The sequence below is a fragment of the Aptenodytes forsteri genome, unplaced genomic scaffold (assembly GCF_000699145.1).
Source record: "Aptenodytes forsteri isolate BGI_AS27 unplaced genomic scaffold, ASM69914v1 Scaffold115, whole genome shotgun sequence".
In the NCBI taxonomy this organism is placed as follows: Eukaryota; Metazoa; Chordata; class Aves; order Sphenisciformes; family Spheniscidae; genus Aptenodytes; species Aptenodytes forsteri.
The window spans coordinates 1,908,030-1,921,414 of record NW_008795319.1 but is presented as its reverse complement, the minus strand read 5'-3'; positions in this window follow the sequence as shown (position 1 = coordinate 1,921,414).

The following is a 13,385-nucleotide window of genomic DNA, read 5'->3' as shown; positions in this document are numbered from 1 at the left end:
ACAAAACAGACGCGCCAAATATTTTATTTAAGTGTCACTAAATGTCTATAAGCCAAATAAGAATTTAAAGACATCTTTGCAGTGTTTCTCAGACTCTTCAATGAAAAGTTTCAAAAAGGAGCGAAGTGAGAACTCCATGCTCCACAGTATGGCACAAAACACCTCCAGGTTGGGCTGACTCCTTTTCCTTCAAATGGAACTGCACAATAAAACTGGGGGAATATCATGGTTAATCAGCTCATAACAATTTAATTTGAGACACCTGTACACCATCCAACCCACCATCATTACTCCACTGTCCAAGTATGCATGTTTACTAACTGCCCTGTCCCACTAATCTGGACTCCTGCAAATTTCCCTACAATTTCTTCCACACACAGAGCTAATTGCTTCTCGCTGTTTTGACTGCAAAACAAGTAAGAAAAATCTGATCACTGCCCTTAAGTTTACGCTTTAACTCAGAATTTGGGTTAGGGGTGATTTTTTCAGTATTTCATCCCCTGCTTTGAGGGCCTCCTGAAAACCACACCCACATTGTAAGATGACTGTGTTTACGCAGAAGAGCACAGCAAAGGCATAGACACACCCCTGCAGTAATTCCAAACTCTGCTAGTTTTGCAAACTAGAGCTCAGTCTGGCACTCTCCTCACTGACATCATATTAATTTTGATCCTATACACCAATCTGGCCACATGTTGTTTATCTGTGTCGATACTTTCAGATGTATTCACAGCTAATTGCTTCTCGCTGTTTTGACTGCAAAACAAGTAAGAAAAATCTGATCACTGCCCTTAAGTTTACGCTTTAACTCAGAATTTGGGTTAGGGGTGATTTTTTCAGTATTTCATCCCCTGCTTTGAGGGCCTCCTGAAAACCACACCCACATTGTAAGATGACTGTGTTTACGCAGAAGAGCACAGCAAAGGCATAGACACACCCCTGCAGTAATTCCAAACTCTGCTAGTTTTGCAAACTAGAGCTCAGTCTGGCACTCTCCTCACTGACATCATATTAATTTTGATCCTATACACCAATCTGGCCACATGTTGTTTATCTGTGTTGATACTTTCAGATGTATTCACTAGACTGGCAGTCAAAGTTTTAGTACTTGCCAAATTTCAGTATTAGCTAAGGTCACATTTTTGCCACAACCAAATCCCACCTCAGGAGCTGTATCAACACCTCATATTAGTGACATGCACTAGTAACCAATACAACAAACATGGATCAAGTTCTTGTGTCCAGATCAACTGACAATTTTAACCTTACCACTAAGCCAGAATTACTTAATCAACTTTTCTCTCTCATTTTACAGTGACCACCACACATAGTGACCATCACCATACGATCTGTCACTTTGAGTATGTTTACTAATTCTGCAATATGGGAAGGAGTTTATGTTTATTTCTATTTACTGTGCTCAGTCCATCTGAATAAAAAAGAAATAAACTAATGTCATTTATACACGTTCTCAACAAAGATAATCCAGCTTTCTGCAAGTATGAATAGAATTCCTTTTGGCAAAGGCAGGCACTAACTTTGCTTTTGGCAGGTCAGGACAGATTAACCTACAAGATCTAGCAGGCTGTATTTCTTCTGCTGCTTTCCAGTGTTCTGCTCTCCATGGTGGGGACAACTTTGTATTCCTCTATAGGAACTTTTTGCGCAGCAGGATGCTGTGAATCAACATCGCCCATTGAATCTGCCATTTCAGTCATGCTCTTGCTTTTGTAAGCATGACACATTTAATCAACTCTGACTGTCTTTGGGATCTTCTCTTGCTAAAATCTGTCTTTCTGAGGACTTCCTACACAATGGTCTGGATTCTTCACACCTAATTTCAGGTACCTAAACCAGAGAGAATGATCACCCCATTGTCACTAGAAAGTCAGTGCCAGGATTCTCTAGAAAGTGATTCAGATCTTAGGTGTCTCCTTTGGATGCTTAAAGTTAAGCAGGATGAATCCAGACCCAGATGTCTATACCTACCTGCAGGCAGAAGCCCAAAGAATCACTTAACTTACAGTTAAATAAAAGGGGGGTTTTTAATTAATGAATGGATAGCACCTGTGTCTGCCACAGAACTCAAAAGAGGTACCATTAAAAAGCAGAAATGCTCTAAGACTGCATCAAGATTTTAAACATGCTCAGTATGTTATTAGTGACATACAAAACAGTGTCACACATTCTACTACCATGGAAGTCTACTATGCGCTTTGCACGTCTAAACGCTTTGTGTGCTCTTGAGTACAACCAACTTTTAAACAACCTCAGAACAGCACGTTAGCCCATAACGCTGTGCATCAAGTGAAATAATACATTTCATGTAAAGGATGAGGATGTTGCTTATATGAAATCAAGTCCAAATGAGACAGCGAAGTGATATGAACCTAGCTCTGACTAACTGTACAAAGAAGGTGGTTATATTTGTGTTTAAGTGCTTTGATGATCTGAGGCACAGATACTATTCATCATGACCTTCTGAGACCACCGAAGTTATTTCCATCTGGACCTGCTTCTATGAAGTAGGTAAAGAACTTCAGGCCTTGAACAAAGGCAGAGTTACTTGATCTAGAAAAATAATGCGGATGTTATCATGGAAGAAGACATTTACAATTTTCAATACGGGTTAAAACAACAGAAAATATATTAATGAAGCCTGTCAAACATTCACTAGAGTACCTCTCCACTTCAGGCCGAAGGGTCTTCTCTCTTTCCAGCATGGCAATAATAAGCTTTCCCCATTCTTTTTCTATATCATTTGGATGATAGCCTTGAGGAAGTTTGATGCGTCCAAATTCTATCCAGACCTTAACAATTCATACATATTTGTTATTTTAAGCCACAGAAAGGGAACTTCTATACATTTCAATGCATGTTAAAACTTACCTCTAGCAGTTTATATAGACGTTTAATTTTTGATTTATCTGTCTCCTTTGGTGGAATTTCTGTTTCTTTAAACTGTAGATATTGATTATAAAGTGCCTAGAGAAACACAGAAACCATCATCAACTTTTACTTACAGTGAATATAACCTTACTCTCTAAACCCTCTCCTAATATTCTTCATAAGCTTACAAGCCTACATTCTCATACTGTTCTACTTGAGTTCTACAAAAAATAATCAGTGACAAGGTAAAGATTTGGTTTTGATTGTTCATATGTTAGTAATGTATTTATTGTACTTTGAAAAGGTTAAGGAGTAGTATTGTTCTACAGTTGATTTGATTGTATAAATCAACAAGCACTTCATTTGTTCAAGCATGCTTTAAGTCAGTAAGATAAAGTGTAATTCCAACAAGGAGTTTAAGACGCCACACCTCACCTTCAATTCCACAGGATTGTTGGGAAATGTTCTGTCAGACATTATCGTGACATGGTGTCTGATCCACTGCATGAGGTAGTTTACCATATTCTGATATTCAACCCATTTGACTTCAACATCCTACCAAAGCACAACCCAGATTACAGATCAGAAGAAAATCATCTGAGAGCTTGTTTTTGCTTTATCTTTGAAGTCTGAGGTCTTTACACACATAGAAAAGAGATTTCTAAGCCCTGCAAATCTGAAACAATATTTACTTGCTCATTACAGCTCACTTAAAGCTTCCAAATGTATGATTTCACTCTTCAGTTTTGGTCCCGAATAATTCCACTGAAAACACAAAATTTTCTAGTTTAATAAACTTCAAATTGATAAGCATCAGAGAGGCACAATTTATAGGTCCATGACTGAAAAGTAAGAACTTTGATTCCATCTTTCTCCAACTTCATATATATTGTTTTTAGTTAAGCTCTTTGCACGAATATTTTCGTGTCCAGAACATGAAATAGCTGCTAAGCCTCTAAAATCTCAACCCAGAAAATCACATCAAAGAAAAGTGTGAGCGCAGTCCTACAGAAGATCCAGCTAACATTCTGGAGCTGAAATCAAGAATCATATTAATGAAGATCACACACTGCACAAGTATTTTTCTCCTACTTACATTTGCACCGATGCCTTCACCACCTTCTGGTACTTTGGGAAATGCATCATAAAGTGATGACACATAGGTTATTACTGACTTCTCATCAGGTGAGGAAACATCAACATCTAACAGAGCAAGACAGAACAGCACTTTATCACGTAGTTGTAAGAATGCCCACAAATATGCTACAACATGCAGGCAGATTGGATTTTATTTTAATGTTGGGGTTTTTGCAACAAAGCCCTTTGCAGCTATCTTACCTTCAGGATCCAGAAGTCTGGCAACACCAAGTTTTTCTGCTACAAAAAAGGCATGTTCTAAATTTGCAAGGTTGCTTTGAACAGCAACGGTATTCATGTCTACCAGGTCCGGCCTGTTAAATAAAAACAGTAACACTTGATTACAACTCTACCAGTTTTAAATCACTGCTGTATTAGTAAATCAAACCAAGAGCATGGATGGATACAGCAACAGAGTTTTCATTAAAAAAGGGTTTCATTAAAATCATGTGAACAAGCTGAGGTCAGTGCTAAGTGATAAACACAAGTAGCAGGCAACTAAGCACTGTCAGTTCTTCTTTATCTACAAGCTAAAGTTTCTAGCCATCCCTTTTATGTATATATCTATTTTCTTATGCATATTTATTCATGTGCATTGCCATTGTATTATCACGCCTTGTCCTTTCCACTGCCCTTGAGGAGGTTAAACTCACTTTTCTCTTAGGACTCATTTATGTGAGGAAGTTCATTTCTACTGCCTTTACAAGTTTTTAGGCATTCTGCATCAAACTCTTCAGCACATGTCAGAACCCATACAGAAACAAGTTCAGTCACAAAAACATCACTTCAACCTGGAAGACAAGTATTCTGACTGGGCTTTAAAGAAGTCTTGTTCAAACTGCATTGAAGCCCTGCTTTCAGATAAACATTGCTGTCAGTTGTCTTGTAGAAAACCCTCAGCCCCATGCACTTACACCTTCCCACCTTCATCCTGTTAAACTCCATTGCCAGCCACAACACTTGTTTTAATAGAATACTTGTCTTAAGCCAATCTTACCTACAAACATTTTTAAGGCCCATAAGTATGGGCCTTTAATGTTTTAAATTAATGTAGAACTTCAAAATTAATATTGTCCTTTAGGTTTGTTATGTGGTGCTTGGCTTTTAGATCTTGTGATTCTCAGGGCAGAGTGTGTTACTGTCTGCCTCTTTCAGCACTGGGAATCCTCTTAGGCATAACAACTAAAAGGAATAAGGGATTTTCAAAGGTGCTGAGTAAAAAAACCCCTAAAACAAAACTCAAAAAAATATGACGTACAAGCTTTAGTGAACAATTCGGTCCTTAAATTTTCTCATTTTTGTTTCTAGAGAAACTATTTTCTTAGTTTTACCTAGCAGAAGCTTTAAATAACTGCAACAGAGAGATATAAAACTGTTAAGTATCACATTGTTCAAAACGAATTATAACATTTCATTTGACAACACCCCAAATTCCCTTGATCACAAAATGGTATTAACTTTGGGAAACTCAATACAAGCTTGTCTTTGAATTAACTACAAGGGCACTGTAAATAAAAGTTTGTTTCTTTTCAGCCATTTAGAATCACTGGTTTCCTTGTGCTCTTTAGAAGACAAGTCTACAAGACAGATAATAATACTGCACCCATTATTACTTGAAAGAATACTTCATTAATAGTAAAACTTAAGTGGTGTAAAAAGAAACATAATCCTCCTAAACCAGCGGGACTTTCCACTTCCCATATGCTTACTGGGAGCAGGATCAAGCTCATGCCATTCTTCTCTGAATTTCAATGCAATGAAAACAATGCAATGAAACCAGTATCATCCATTGCTCTTAGCAGCACAGAAAATCCATAAAAAATATAAGACAATACTAGAAAAGGAAACAGAGCACTCCAGTCTCCTATTTCAGCCACAATAATGGAGATGGTATGAATAATAAAGACTGCTTTCACAGCACAGTTTTGACAAGAGAAGCAGGTTTCTGTAAGTATACACTGTTGGTTTGGTTATTTTTTTTCACCTGCCTTCTTTCCATTTGTTTCACACTTGATAAAAATGGCCCAAGAATCACTTACACTGCCTGTTCAATTGCCAACTCTCAGAACAAGAAAGGACAAGTTGTTGTAAAAGCCTTGACTATTCCCAGAAAACAAGCTGCAAGCTGCAGAGACACTGACATGATAATCGCCTTAGAATAAAGCTTTCATTTAGATGAAGAGGTAAAGTTCTTCTCACTGTGATACAGGTAAAAATCAGTAAAAACAACTGCTGTTGCATAATACATCATTTTACATCGGTGCTGTGGCTTCACCTCCCAGCTGAAGAAGAGCCCACTCTGTGAGATGCCTCCCCCCACTTTTAAACATACTTTCCCATCCCTGCAACTCCAACCAGCACAGGGTTATTCCAGTTCCCATTGAAGAACAAGGGAAATTTGCAATGAATGCTGCTGTTTTCAGTTAATTATACACTTAACACATAGCACACCAACCTAGATTAACTGGTCTATATTTATCTAAAGTCTTGATCTACCAGAAAGACAGCATTTGTCTCTGTCTTGATAGTGCTTGCCTTTGGTTTTTTGAAGCAGACAGAAGGCTCAACAGCTGACTGAGAACAAGCTCACTGATGGCTTATAAAGAGGAAAAGACAGGTATTATGACGAATGCAAAAGCACCTGGTACTGGCCATGGGAAGTGCACAGTGCTGGGGGCTTGGGACCTCCACAGGTCACCCTTTCCCCTGCTCAAATACTAGAGGGATACATTGCAAAGCCACAGGAAAAGGAGCTTACCTCCCAGAGCTCAGTAAAATACTTCTTTTAACCCCAGAAAAATGCATCCAAAAAACATGGCTCAGGAAATCACTAATTGCCACATTGTTCCTTTTGTTTAAAGAGTGTTTTCTCATGATTTTAAACAAAAATAAAAGTTGTTTTTATCTGCTGTAAGCTTGCAGACATATTTGTCCACTAACTTGGTACACGGGAATTTGCACTTGAGCATGCGCATGCGCATTTCAGTGCTGTGATCGCTGATCACCATCCTCCTCTGAAGAATCAAGGGAATGCAGTATTACTGAGCACAGACTGTGCACAGTGAGTGTTGTGGGGCTGTATTATAAAGGCTTATAAATATTTTCCAATATCTTTAGTATTTAATTTCTCCTTTTAATTCTGAAATACTACTAACTGCTTAAATTGCAGTTGTGATGAGTATCCTTCTAATACGTATTTATTTAATTGTCTTAATTGAAGTAAACACTAGATTTAAAAGCATCATCCATCATGGCAAATATTTTCATTTTTAAGGCTAAAGAGAAAATACATGAGTTTTGTAGAAGGTATTTGTCATGTATTAGAAATATATTTTATATCAATTTGCATAGCACTATTAAGTGGTTTTATACATAGTCAAGAACAAATTAAATTAAATGCACTTTAGGTAAAAGACGATGACTCTACCTTCTGTCATAACATTGTGAGTCATCTTATGGCAGATTTTTCAGCGGGCTGGGCCCTTGCCATCAAAACACACACATAAACATCCCAAACACCAGCTGAGTTGGAACATTCCATGCAAAGGAGATGCTTCTGCTGCAGCCGCACCTAAGTCAAGGGGTTTGGCTTCTGCATCACCAGTCATTAATCATTTCATTTATAAAAAGATTGGTGCCTGCCATTCGAGATCTCAGTGTAGGTGTTAGAAATTAGACACAATTTGTATCAGAATTGAGGGGAAAAAAAGGTGTGATTAATACCATTTCAATCAGGAAGCTGACAAAATTATGATCAATTCAAGGAAACAAATACCTAGCACCTCAAAGAGAAGCAAATGAACAGTATCTGCAGAACAACATAAAGAAATTAAGGGGTTTATAATGCAAGTTACATGGATCAAATGCAAGCTTTCTACTCTGCAAGGACTCCTTGAAATCAAAGAGTTGTGCATAATAAATAAAGTTAGGCACATGTAGATTTTCCCATAGCCAGAACCTAATACCTAGTAAAACAGTTCAAGATCCAAACTAGTAGCTACAATATTTGCCCGTTAAAACAAAAGGTTAGATTTGAAGGGAATTTAATAGTTCAAAGTGGAAAAAGATATTTAACTGAACTTTTATTTTCCCAGTCAATGATGAAGAAACCACATCCTTCTCTTCACCGTTCCCGGATGACAGTTGCCCAAGTTACAACAAAGTTTAACATTATTAGAACATATATACATCAGAGTAATACTCTACGTGAAAATACTGTTAACGGGTTCAGGAGGCTAACCGACAAGCCTGAGATTATTTACATGAACCATCTAAGCCGTTTAATCTGCACAACTCTGTTTCAGTCAAAACTCTGGACGTTGCCTAAGTAATACCTGATATTAAAAGGATATTTCTTTCTTGGCTTATATTGAGCAGAAATATTAATATAGTGAGTTTCAAGCAGAACTCTCAGAGAAAACATGACTGAAGATGCAGAGTGAGGTGTACATGTCACTATAGTCCAGTTAGCTTTTCCACTGCTGTAATTAGAAAATGCCTATAAAAATTAAACACATTCTTTGCTTAATTGTTCACAGACAATTGAAAAGGACGGGTGCCAGAAGACTCATACATTTTTCAGGGATGGGAGGACTACTGAAACAAATTAAAGACTGTGCCAGAATAGACAGTCATAAAATAAATTTTTAAAAAAGGCAAGAATAGAGAGACTTCTCAAACAGATAGGATTCAACACATATTTCAGAAGGGAGCACAAGAAATACATTCATCATCTACTCTAGAGATTTTGGTTAATAGCAGAAAGATTGTAAAGAAAGGAATCAGAAAATAGGAAACGTCCATGTAAAACAGAAATTTTAGCTCTACCTCTTCTAACATATACCTCCTGTTACTTTCCCAGGAACTCTATAAATGAGATGATGAAGCAAAATCTATTTATTATTTAACCTACTATATAGTAATGCCTTCCATTTAACCTATCCCTTAACAAAGTTTCAAAAGCGCTAAAAAATATTTACACCAGCTTATATGCAGAGTCAGTGTTTGGGAACTTAATAAAGAATTTGTCTCCATGTCAGGTACAAATCTAAGTCTTGTTCAAAAGAGCTTGCCAAAGAGCCGGCTTCGGAAAGACTGAGGCATCAACACAATGGGAATGACTCCTGGACTTCAACTAACACGCACTGTCCTTGTGGGCATTTCTATCGATGCCCAATGTTTGCAGATGCAGTGCTCTGTACATTGTCATGCCCATGAGATCTAGCTATAATCTTGGAGATACCCTTTGCTAAAGCATATGCCTACCACAGTTATTTTCCTGATCTTTTTTCCATCATCACATGGGAGCTTCAATATAAAGGATGCCATGTCTTAGGGAAAAGAAGGCCATATAGGACTAGCTGGGTTCAGTAACCCAGTTTCAGAGAACTTGGAAACCTAGGTTTTAGGGAGCACAGTAATTCAGATTTCCTTCCACATAGTCTGATCACTTACAGATGAGGAAGAGGAGAGTTTCTGCTCAAAAATGGCAAGCAGGTATGACTTTGTGGCATTACGGAAGAACAGATCTCCTCCATCATCAGCATCAAGGACCACAATACGGACACACAGCACAAGGTTCTGTAGCAGGTTACCCGGTGTCAAAAACCCCATGCTGAGGAGAGGAGGTACAATGTTGACGCCTGAGGCAACGCTGTCTTCCACCATATCCTAGGCTCCCCCCCTTTCAGAAGCTCTGGATTACTTATAAAATTGTGGATTTGTCTCAGAGGATCTATGGATAACAATCACACGTGAGGTGGTTTTCTAGCTTCATTGAGTTTCTTGCTCTATGTTGGGAAAGAACCCTTCAGTCTCAGACCTCAGTACCGAAATGTGAGCACTAATTTCCATGCCAACATCTGCAGCTGGCAAAAGTAAGTTTTGAACCAGACGTCCAAATGTCTGAACCAGGTGATCTTTTTTGCCTGAAGCTCCTTGGCACTGGTCCTTGGGCTTACGTGTCTGCTAGATGGATAGTTTTGCACACTACTCACAAACATTTGAGTAGAAAAGCTAGAAAATTAAACATGAAAGATACATCATGGACGTAAGTGTGATGGAGTATCTAAATGACAAAGAACTGGCTGCAGCTGTCCTTCAGAGGAAATAGTCAGTCAAAGGACAGGCAGGACTTTTAATCTATAGTTACAACACTATTAAGTGGAGTCGCCCAGAAAAGGAGGTTTGCACGGAATAATGTGCAGCCAGGTCTGATCATCAGTAATCAGCGTCCAGCATTCACAGGATATGTAACTGTAGACTGTAAATTTTATGGGGAATCGTTTTGGTTCTTTTTAACTGATTCACCCGGACGTGACAAGAACGAACAGAGAACGATTTGAGAGCCTCCAGCTTTTATACTTCTCCGAGATCACAAGGTCTCTATTACATGTATATGAGGATGAGGAAAGTAACAAGGGGTGAGATTCAGCTCCAGATCCGCCTAACTTTAGGTTTATACATGCAAGTGTCTATATGTATTTCATCATAGTCGGTGGAAATCTGACCAACACATCCAGTGCAACCTATCTAGCAAACTATCCAGAATCTAAGAATTACTTCAGAGCAAGCCAAATCCACTGACCGTACTGAGTAGAAGTTTAGATAACTGCAAAGCTGTCATGAAATGTGCTGCCTCACTGAACATGCATGTTTTGAGACTGACACTCGCAGAATAAAGCAATGCTGTACATTTTAAATGCAGAATTGCTTAACTGGCTCTCACAGACTTGATAACAATGATTCCTGCAGATTTGCTTAGGACTTCTGGAAGACTTTCTCATTCAATTAATATGAAACAAATTCAAAAAGGCTACCAAAATTTTACCACCATAGTTAAGGAGATGCATGACATGTCATGTCTGGTAGGTCATCATTCAGCACTTGACTGGAAGTTTAAAGGTGAAAGCAGGTGAAAAGTACTCCATGAAATCCTTCTATCTTGGCCAACTGATACAGATTCTTTGAAGTTACATAAATATTTGACTACTTTTCAGAAATATCTTTCGGGGGGGGGAAGATATGGAAAATATTTCATGTAATCTCAAATGTGAGACTAAAATGACTGTTCAACCATAGACTTAACAATAACATCTTCAACTAACACATGACGTGGTAACATAAAAATTACCCCAATGCATCAAATCACTGGGTGAAGCTGAGCAGTGTCATCACTGAAGATAGGCAACACTTCAGAATTCAGGGAAAATGCAAACAATTTTCTAATTGAAAACTGTCATTATAGAAAAATTTTATCCTTACAACTGTGATAAACCAAAAAGCATGCTGCTGAATATAGCTCTGCATATTGTTTGTTCAAGTATGTGGCAAATTCTTTTCTCTAGCTCCACAGGTCCCAAGCCTCAATGACACACTGTGCTAATGTATTTCACATGATCATTATGACTTGTACACTCTTTTTGGTTTTTTCTCTTTTGTTGGTATGACAGGAATGCCTGTACTATTCATGATTTGATGCGTGTCTATAGATTTTATTCAATGCCTCTCTAAAGACGAACAATCGTGCCTTTTTATTCCCTCAAGAACTGAAAAATTCTCATGTGATCTGGACTCTTCAGCCCCCCTTTGTGTATCTTTTTCATAATTTTTCATAGAAATTTTCAGATACAATGAATAATTCTGAAAAAAATACTGCAAGTGACGGTGAGCTAGAAATACTGTAAGGGCATACTATTCACAGATACTTTTCTTGTCTATTCTTCAGATATCCCAACATGTTATATCAAGACTTCCAATAGAAAAAGAATTAATGTTTCAGCTGCACTGAAAATAAGGGCACCTGAGGCCTTTTTTTCCTAACTTACTAATTTAGCCCCTAACAATATAAACAGCTAATTCAGGTAATTCCTTCTATTATGCACGTCCTTGATTTGACAAGCACCGACTTTAATAAACCTACTGAAGCCTCCTGTTCCACCTTTGTTAGCACAGCAAAACTTTACCTGTAACTTGCCATACCAATTGATTTAGATAAAGACACAATTGAGGCATTGTGTCATCAAAGATCTATTAGTTAAACATGGAGTTCAGCTTTAGCCATGCCTAACAAACCCTAATCGCAACTTGGCAGTAAGTTTGCAATGTAGATTTCAAGCTAGAAATGAAACTAGAATGAATGAAAATAGAAAGTATCTCAGTCAGTCCTTTCACCAGCTTCAAAACCAGATTTTATATTCTCTTTGTAATTTGAGATGTTTTTGTCATTACAAAACCAGTAATAGTATAGTAACTTTGCCAATTTTTTGCCTACGATAAAATTTAAATAGGAGAAAGGCTCATAACTGTTAACCTCAACCCACACTGTGAAGTCTACAGAAATAACCATAAATAATGGTTCCTCGGAGTGTCTGAATACTGAAAAGAAAATGAAGAGACCCAACCAAATTATTTTTCTGTCCTGTTCCCTGAGAAAAGTCCTTCCAGACCCCCGCAGTGACTGCCTGACGCACTAGCTTTCCAGTGGGATTAATACAGTTACCAACAGGGAAGAAGGATGAGGTACCGCAATGAGTTCAAAACCAAGATTGCTCCTTGTGCCACCCTGCCTTGGAGGCAACCGTTTCTCTGTGTGCCCAAAATTTGCCAAAGGCACTGCCAGAAGACCACGACCTCTCCCTGTCTGATTTATCACGGGCACATACAGCACCACTGCTCAGACACCATACCCTTTTGAATAAAGGCTTCTGACACCCGTAGGTGTCCTGGTCTTTACTAATCAAAGAGTAAGAAACACGTGAAACCTGAATAAAAAGCTGGCCTTTCATTCCCAAGCTTTGTTTTTCAGTTTATTCCCATTTGGCTAGAACAAGAGAAAAACTTTGATTTCATCCCAATTTTTTTTTCTTCTCAGTTATTGCAAAAAGAAAACTGTTATCTTTCATTCAGTTGCTACTTAGCAGTAGGATCCAGCACAACATACACAGGGATCATTAGCCCAGAACAACTGAAATTAATCAACGTAACTGCCTGTAAGTCTTCCACCTAATACCCACTAAGGCTAACCACCACCACAACACCAGATGTTGAAAAATTGCAGGCCCGCTTCCAATACTATTTTAATATAGCCTTTACCAATAGCCATTAGAATTTTTCTGAGTGCATTCAATTAAACTGTAGCTGAGGTTACTTGCTATTTCTAAACCCATTAGCTATATGTATATGCATACTCAGGCAAGTAACGTTAAAAGCATGTCTGCTTGTCAATATTTTTAATCATCCTAAACACTGTTTATCTCTTTCCAAATTGTCAATTGTTAATGCCAAGTTTGTTTCTTCTGCACAACAAAAACTGTTGAAAACAGTAACAACCATGCTTCTGAACAATGAGATGGGGGGGG